The sequence below is a fragment of the Globicephala melas genome, chromosome 11, assembly GCF_963455315.2.
Source record: "Globicephala melas chromosome 11, mGloMel1.2, whole genome shotgun sequence".
Classification (NCBI taxonomy): Eukaryota; Metazoa; Chordata; class Mammalia; order Artiodactyla; family Delphinidae; genus Globicephala; species Globicephala melas.
Genome location: NC_083324.2, coordinates 78,108,285 through 78,118,173, shown reverse-complemented (window position 1 = coordinate 78,118,173; position 9,889 = coordinate 78,108,285).

Genomic DNA, 9,889 nt, shown 5'->3' with positions numbered 1-9,889 from the left:
TGATAAGTTTCATTAAAGGCTAGCTTGATTTCATCTGGTGTGGTTCATTCCTTTTAATTTTTTCCCTTTTATTTCTTTTCCTTTTTTTAAAAATAAATTTATTTATTTATGGCTGTGTTGGGTCTCCGTTGCTGCAAGCAGGCTTTCTCTAGTTGTGGTGAACGAGGACTACTCTTCGTTGCAGTGCATGGTCTTCTCACCGCGGTGGCTTCTCTTGTAGCGGAGCACGGGCTCTAGGCGCCTGGGCTTCAGTAGTTGTGGCACGTGGCCTCAGTAGTTGTGGCACGTGGCCTCAGTAGTTGTGGCACGCGGGCTCTAGAGCGCATGCTCAGTAGTTGTGGCACGCAGGCTCAGCTGCTCCGCGGCATGCGGGATCTTCATGGACCAGGGCTCGAACCCATGTCGCCTGCATTGGTAGGTGAATCCTTAACCACTGCGCCACCAGGGAAGCCCCTATTTTTTCCCTTTTATTTCTTAATAATAACTATTAATTAACAATTCCGGGAGCAAACCAATTAACACAGGTAGACAAGAGAGACAAGATGCAAAAATTGCTCCTGGGACCTCAGTAAACCTGAGCATGTTTGAGGTTGTGTGGCATTGCATCTGATCTCCCCTCTAGGTAACTAGTTCCTGGTTGAAGAGTTACCAATGGCAAACTGAAAAAAAATGAATGATAAAGTGACCAAACAGGAAATCTTCATATTATTAATAAAATAACATGAATTGCTAAATCCCAGCAACATTTGATGTGTACAAGGGTTAATTTTAAAATTTGTTCCTAAATGAGACTTAAATTTAAGACATACAGTATGTAATTGGATTAATTGGATCAATTGTAAATTACCATTTACAATTACAGTATGTAATTGTAAATGGTAATTTAAAGACAAATAAACATGTGGATATTAAAATATGAGGCCTTTTCTTACTCTTCAGTAGAAATTTGCAACTAAAAATCCTCAGAGTAAAAAGCCCAATGGCTCCCCTCTTCAAAGGTCCTGAAAACTGTGTTTCTTCCATTCACTTTGCTCCTGATTCTTAATCATTATATCCTGGGGTAGGAGTGTGGGGGTGGGGGGGGGTAGGGGATGGGGAAAATCAGAAAAATTGAACTTCAAAGACTGATGTCAAAAGTTTTGAGAAGTAAACGTTTTTCAGTCTGCCCAACTCCAATTCAATTCAGACTGAGTTCTAAACGAAGATTTTGGAAGGAAATTTCTCAGATTTACTAAAGAAAGAAAACCATGTGAATTTACCCAGGATGGAAAACTGAGGTTGAACCTTTGGACTTTGCCACTCCTTCGTTGGTGTGTTGCTAGGGGTGGTACATACACTCTGATGGTTCATTTTGGTCAATCATCTGTCATCTAAAATAGGCCGATGAGCAAAGCCATCCACCATCCTCTGTTGAACAGCTGGGGCTCAGAATCCCCTGCAGTGGCAGTGTTCAGTCCATAGATTTTTAGCTGATTTCTGTCTGGAGGACTTATCTTGGCTCTCAGTTCCTTTAAATAGGATGGAAAAATGAAAACGGCAATTTTGGACAAGAAGAGTAACAATTGCACTATTCATGCTTGCTTCTGGTTTGGTTTCAGAGTTTTAATGATTTAAAAAAGAAAAAAAAAAGCATTGCATCAATTGACCAGTTTAATTCAGCTGGTGTTTACTGAGTCTCTTTTCACTGCTTAGGGGGGAGCTAGGGGGCAGAACTGGCCTGTGCAGATGAGACTGGGATGGGACAGATAAGTGTTGGAATCTTCTCCAGTTCATATTTATGCCTCTCTGGATGAGCTCAGGGACTTGGGTAATAAGACATAGCATCTTTTTTTTTTTTTTTTGAGACATAGCATCCCAAGCTGACTTCTCTTACATCGTTACATCATTTTGTAATTCCCCATTTACTTCTTTAGCTCCTCCATTGGACTGTACGCTTCTAGAGAGCAAGGTTTATGTACATGCTATTAATTGCCAAATCCACGTGACCTAACACATAGTACACGCTGGAAAAATATTGTTGAATGAATGAACCAAATAACATTAATGCTTAGCATATTTGGAATTCAGTTAGACGAGGAGTCCACGATCATTTACCCCAGAACTCTTAGAGGATGCTAGAACAATCTAGAAATGGACTAGGAGGGGATGTGTCCTAGGGGTGGAAACGACGACAAGAAAAAGCAATTGAGGTGAAATGCTTTCCCATCTGGGAGAAGGGGAGAGAGGAGGACAAGTAATGAACAGGGTTAATTCTGGGTCTCTAGTAGGATGTGCTGCAGAAAAGACCACTCAATTTTTTTTTTTTTTAAGTAACGAACTGAACTGAAGTAAACTGAGTTGTAGGCATGCAGCCTACAGAAGGGGCATCCAGAAGAGTTCCAACTAAAGCAAAAATCTCCTTCCTCGTCGAGTTGAATTTCTCTATTTCTCTGATTACCCTTCCCACTAACCTGGGATCCTTCAGCCCTGAGGACAACAGGGAGGAACCTGAAAGCCACTCATGTGTGGGACCCAACTTCACTAGGTCTTTCTCCCCAGATGTTCCTGAGAGACTCCAAGAATGATGTGACAGCCTGGGGGTCTGTACCAGAGCCTTAGAATCCTGGCAATGCCAACCAAAATTTCTAGCAGGAAGCTTACAAGGCAAGTAGTCCCTGGGATAAGATATAACCACTGAGGGAGGCCTGACCAAATTAACTAGGGTCCGTGCATGAGACGGAATGCTGTACAGTCTTCAAAAATTGTAGGGACTATATGGCACAGAGAAACACGCTCCTGCAGTTCTGTGGTTTGGTAAAACAAAGCAGGTTATAGTGAAGTGTGATCCAATTTTTTTAAAGACATATATGTGCTACAAAAAAAAAAAGAAAAAAGGTTGTACCCTCATAATGATTATTTCTAAATGGTGATATTCCCAGAAAACGTAATTTTCTTTTTTATAATTTTCAATATTTTTCAAAAATAGCCTTAATAAAATGAATACACAAATGAATGGCTGTTGTTCATAGTTCTGTACCAAAGTATACTTCTCATGGACTATAATTAAGTGTAGATTATTACAGGACAGAAATATAATAAAGTTAATTATAGCAATTGTAGGGTGCTTTGTGGGCACTGTGCTTCCGAGCTCATAACAACAACAAACGAGAATCTTTATTCTCTTTTTTAAATAGACGTTAAAAGAGGTAACCTGCTCAAGGCAGCAATGAACTGTGTCAGTCACTTCATCATCAGTGGTACCACAGGAGCAGGTGGCAGGGAGGTCAGCCTCAGCGCGCTCAGATTCCAGGATCCCGAGGCTCTTGGAGGGGACATGCGTGCAATGGGCAATGTGTCCCTTCTCTTCACAGCCACTAATGGACATGATTTTCTCCTTTGACCTGCTCCTTTGGATCCCTTCCTCCCACATACCCTGTTTTTGTTTTGTTTTGTTTGCGGTACGCGGGCCTTTCACTGTTGTGGCGTCTCATGTTGCGGAGCACAGGCTCCGGACGCACAGGCTCAACAGCCATGGCTCACGGGCCCAGCCACTCCGCGGCATGTGGGATCTTCCCAGACCAGGGCATGAACCCGTGTCCCCTGCATCGGCAGGCGGACTCTCAACCACTGCGCCACCAGGGAAGCCCCCCACATACCCTTTTAATGGTGCATTCAACACTTGTCCCTCTATTAAACAGGGCTGGAGGACAACTGTGCCAGCTGATCCAATTTTATTGAGATTGAGTCCAGTAAACTCTGCAGCAAGATGAGGCTTGGCTGCTTTAAGTCTCTCCCCCTCATCATTCTCTTCCCTCTCTCTCTCTTTTTCTTCCCGTCTTCTGTTTAGACAAATCCAATTAGCCCTGACCCTTCTACATTTCTAATAAGGGGGTCAGCAAATTGTTTAGGTGAGAAGGGAAGCTCCTTATTAGGATGCTGTGAGGATACTAAATAAGATTTAGTCTCGTAACAAAAGGATATGTGGCAATCATTCAATACGCAGTATTCTGTTCTTAATTCTTTCATCTCTTCAGAAACTATTTATTGAAAATGACCTAGGTTGCTAAGAGCACTTTGCTAAGACCTAAAGATAAAGAGATAAACATGATACAACCCCTCAACGTCCATCTAGTGGAGAGGACACACAAACAAATAATTACAATACAGTGTTACAAGGGCTGTAAGAGAGGCACACTGGATGTTACGGAAAAAGCAGAATAGGTGCTAGTCACCTAGCTTTTTAGTGTTAAGAGGGTCAGCAAAAGCTCCAAGGTGAGCCATGAAGGATGAGGTCGAATAAGCAGATAAGATGGGAGGGGAGCATTCCAAGCTGAGGGAACAGCTGGTGCGAGAGCACAGAGACACACAACAGCCCGGTTTACAGGGAATGGCGATGGCTAGAGTGTGGGCATATATGGGTGCAACCCCTGCTCACACCCCTCAATGGAAGGATGCGATGGTACTGTCCACAACCAAGTAGTTTTAGTGTTCCTAGCTATCAACACACATGGATCATAAAAGAAAGTGAAAGCAGTTCTTTGCTTTGGGCATGTTCCAACTTGTATAAAATGCTCAAGAGAAGAGATGTTTTGGGGCAGCTCTTCTTACCCAACCAGTTCCTCTAAATTGCATCAGGACTCAGTGTCAACATGCCCAGCGGCCACATGGTCCACACCCAGAGGAAGCAAGGGCAGGGAGCCATCTCTCCTCTTCCGGTTCTCTCTGTCTCCTCTCTCCTGCCTCCTTTCCTTGGTCCGTTTAAACTCTTCTGTTTCTTCCTCTCCCTGCACTGCCCAGTGTCCCTCCTCTTCTTGAGCTGAGTCTTACGGAGGTAGTCAATCACTCAGTCCCATCCACTTCTGCTGCTGGACTGGATGGGGGCTTCAATCAAGTGGATGGCGGATAGAGACCATGAACTGGCCCCAGGGTCAAATATCTGAAAGCTTTTCAGAATTTTAATGTGGCCTTAGTTCAGCTACCTGGCAACAAAGAATTGATGAATTTTTATAATAAGTCTATCAATGTCTCTGCCTCAGGGAGCATTCTCAACTTGGTGATGAGTAGACTATGGGGATTGGGAGAAACTGGAGAAAGAAAATCCATCCTCCAACCACATGGGAGGAGCCATGGTAGTGAGATTGGAGAGGTAAGCAGGGGTCACCTTATGAAGGACATGGCATGTCCTGGGAAGGAATCTGAACTACACAGTGATTCTCCACCAGAGTTGAGGAAGAGGGTCAACCCTCTTCATGTCATACGTCACTCTAGCCTTTTCTCTGATGGGAGCATGTTAGAGCCTTCAGGTGTGTTGGGTCACTACAGGAGATAGAATATTATAAATAAGGAGATTTCATGAGAAGGTGTTTTGTTTTTGAATGATCTTTCTGGCAGCAGGGTGGGAGAAGGATTTGAGACTAGCAAGGCTGGAGGCATGAGAAACTAGGACAAGGAGACCAGTTAGAAAGCAGCTGTGGTCATGTAGACTGCTGATGAGGCCTTGAAGGAAGGCAAGGCTGCTTTGAATGAGGAGCAAACACCAGATTCAAGAGGTACTTAGAAGGCAAAATCAATAGCATTTGGTGAGTAATTAGGGGTAGGAGTCAGCTCCCTGTACCCCTGGGCCATTGTTCTCATCTCACTGTGATTAGTCTCCCCAGGGCCCTCCACAAGGGCCAGAACTATGTGTGTCTCATTCCCAGCTATGTATCCAGCACAGAGCCCTGTGCCTGATATGTGACAGGTCTTTTTAAAAGATTTGCTGAATTGATACACAAATGATTGAATAAGGAATGACTCACACACGGATGGCTTAAATGATAGGATGGTCAGGGGAGCTATCAACTGAGGGAGGAAATACAGGAGGAAAAGGAGGTTAGGGTCCAACACTGGAATTTTATTTTCATCAGGTTGGGTTTGAGGTGCCTATGGGATCTCTAGGGTGTCAGCTGCAGGGGAGTCCTAGGCTGGTGTAACAGATTAGGGAGCTGTCAGTGAATAAACAGACATCCACACACAGGTGTAGGTAGGACAAGTATAGCAAATGAAGCAAAGAACAGAAAGAAGCTTTTTCTAATCAGAAGGCTGGTGTTTTTTAAAATTTGTCCTTGTATTGTTTTTGTTTTATTGAGATATAATTCACATACCATAAAATCCACCAATTTGAAGTATACAGTTAAATTTTTTTTGTATGTTCGCAAGGTTGTACAATAGTCACGACTAATTCCAGAACATTTTCATCATCCTCAAAAGAAATCCTGTACCTGCTAGGAGTTACTCCCCGTTCCCTGTTCCCTCCAGCCCCTGGCAACCACAAATTATCTTTCTGTTTCTATGGATTTGCCTACCATGGTTATTTCATGTAAGTGGAAACATACAGTATGTGGCTTTTGTGCCTAGCTTCTTTCACGCAGCATGTTTTCAAGGTTCATCCACGTTGTAGCATGCATCAGTACTTCATTCTGAAGGCTGGTGTTTCACCTTGAGAAAGGTTCCAGCGCAGTCCCACCTTTGACTTACAAAAAGCTCTCTCGGACCTTTTGAATATAACCTTCAAAGTCCAGATGGGGGGACTTCCCTGGTGGCGCAGTCGTTAAGAATCCGCCTGCCAATGCAGGGGACACAGTGTCACGCCCTGGTCCAGGAAGATCCCACATGCCGCGGAACAACTAAGCCTGTGCGCCACAACTACTGAAGCCTGCGCCCCATGGAGCCTGTGCTCTGCAACAAGAGAAGCCACTGCAATGAGAAGCCCGCGCACCGCAACAAAGAGTAGCCCCCATTTGCCACAACTAGAGAAAGCCCGTGCGCAGCAACGAAGACACAATGCAGCCAAAAAAAAAAGGTCCAGATGGGGTCCCTTCATTAATCTATAGAATCTGGAAAATCTTTGTGCTGAAAGGAGACATAGAAAGCATCCTCAGCCTCTCCCCGATGGTGTCCCTGACTCTCTGGTCCACAGGGAGCTCTCCTCTCTCTGATTCCCAGGGCGCTCACTGTGCGCCCTGTACAATTAATGCCTGGTTCTGTAAATTTTTCGTGTCTAGAATGAAAGCTCCTGAAGGCAGAGGGTAGGGAGTGTCCTGTGCTGTATTTTTCTTTCATTGTTTGCAACACTTCGCACACCGTTGTGCTAATAGAAACCAAAATGGCACTTAAATAATCCCTCTACTTGCTAAAAAAAAAAAAAAAAAAAATTCCAGGAACACGATTACTTTGTTTTTAACATGGGCTCGAATATTTTTTTCATAGACTCTGGACAGACCACTCTTGGATTAACAGCCCAATTCATGATTATTTTTCATTTGCTGGGAACTTGTCCTCTTCTTTCCCCATCCCAGGCTAGACTGGTCCAGCTGCACTGACTCTTTATGGCTGGTGTCCATTCTCAATGACTGAAGCCCATCTCACACCAATTGTTAAGTATTTTCAATATTGTTCCTGTGCTATCATCCACATTGTAAGAGCAACAGGCTCCCAGTGGCTATTTTTTTCCCAATATGATGAAACCATCCTGGTCACAGGTATATAGTCCAGGAAAAGGAACCCGACCCAAGCTTTGCCAGTTAGACCCCTTTCAAAAGGAATTTGGATTTGGTTCATCCCTAGTCTACGTGATATATAGAACATATTTATTTGTTGGGTCTTCGCTGCTGCATGCGGGCTTTCTCTAGTTGCTGCGAGTGGGGGCTACTCTTCGTTGCGGTGCCCGGGCTTCTCATTGCGGTGGCTTCTCTCGTCGTGGAGCACGGGCTTTAGGAGCGCGGGCTTCAGTAGCTGTGGCTCACGGGCTCTAGAGTGCAGGCTCAGTAGCTGTGGCGCACAGGCTTAGTTGCTCCACAACATGTGGGATCTTCCCGGACCAGGGCTCGAACCCGTGTCCCCTGCATTGGCAGGCGGATTCTTAACCACCGCGCCACCAAGGAGGCCTCTGTACATTTCTTAAAGGCAAATACTATCAAATATATACTGTATACTATATATACTGTGTATCAAATATATTTCTATATACCGCCAGGATAAAAGCATTTAAAAATCCATTAAAACCTTGAGTAGAACTTCTTAATGATACCTCAATTCAATTTAGCAGCAGTGTACCAACTCCCTTCTGTAGTGGTGGTAGGTTTCTACTTGGCATCTTTTCCTTTAGAAGCTCAACCTCCCTCGCATGGCAGTGCTGACAACCACATTCTCCACTTTCCCTGGCCTGTGGGTCAGGAACGGATCCGGGCTGGCCAGAGTTTCCTAACCCTTGGCAGCAGGGATGAATACGGAACCCAAACTGGACCATTTGGTGTTTTCTCTGGGACTAGCAGGACTCACTAGTAAAGAGACACACTTTTTCTCTGCATCATCTGCTTAGCAAGGACCATGTAAACTCAATGCTGCCTTTGGGATAATAACTGCCATTTTGAGAGAATCTGCCTGAGAATGAAACCATGTACCTCGTTCTGGCCTATGCAACTTAAAGAAAATCTGCTAGACTTGGCTCTGGAAAAATTTCTGTTAGTAAAGGAGACGGTCATGGTCCCTTTTAGTTTTCTCTTCTGACCTGAATGCATATGTTATGACTGGAGCTGAAGCAGCCACCTTGAGACCATGAGGGAAAGACAAAGGTCATCACAATGACATCAGTCCTGACATCTTCAAGCCACCCAAACAGTAACTAGCAACTACCTTACTCTAGTCAGGGGTTGGCAAACTACAGCCCTCAGGCCAACTTTGTGTTCCTATGCCTCAGAGGTACCGTAAGCTGTGGAGACCAAGCCGGGGCCTCATCCTCTGCCCCTACTCCCCCATCTGCCCTCCTCACGGCACAGAACATCTTGAACCCCCTGTATCTACAGCGACTGCAGCTCAGAGCGGCAAAGCAATCTCATTTCTCACTCTTGTGAAGAGAGAAGCTTTTTGACTACAACCAGCATTTTTTAAAAGAATGAATGTTGTAAATCAACTATATGCCAGTAAAGATTTAAAATGAAATAAAATAAAATAAAAAGAATGAATGGAACAAAAAAAGATAGCGTATTACACATAGTAAGGGTACGTATTGTTTTGTAAAACTTATCTTCTAGTTTTATGTGTGTATGTACATATATATAGGGTCATAATGTAAAAAATACACATATATTACATATATACATTTTAATTATAAATTATATATATATTACTTTATACATATAATATATATTTTATAATATATAGTGTATAATTTTATAGTGCATATATATTAGATATAATATATAGTTAAACATTATATGATATATAAATATATGCATATTGTGTGCATTTTTAACATTTAGACTATATATATAAACACATATGTAACTAAAACAAATGATTTACAAAGCAATGTTTACCCTTACTATATATAATACACAATCTTTTATCCTTTTTATATATTCTATATTTTATATATAATTTATAGTATTATATATTATGTTATAATATTTCTTGTTGTGGGTAATGATAAAGTGAAGAGTGTAAGAAACTCTGTAATAGAAGATGGTGAAAAGGTAGGCTGGGGCTAGATTGTAAATGTGAGTCTGAGGAGTTCTGGCTTAAAGCTGCCTTCCATGAGGTGCCCTGGGGGCTTTTCAGGAAGGAGATGGTGTAACCAGATACACAGAAGCAAGAGATTGAGGGGGACAGAGACCTACTAGTGGGCAGTAAATTCCGCAAGGGTACTGCAGGTACTAGAAGGCTGAAAAGAGAGTGTAGAATTTGAGGTTCTTTCTGTGAAAGTGAGAGAAATTCAACCCAGACCCAGGGAAGCAAGAGTTTGTTTATTGCTGGTACAGCTGAGAAGAACATGCTGGTATTCCAGAGAATCAGATGGTATGAGCTGCAGGAAAGCAGAGCTTTGGTGACAGTATGGGGACTCCTTGCTGCTGAGTCTCTCCTTCTCTCTCTG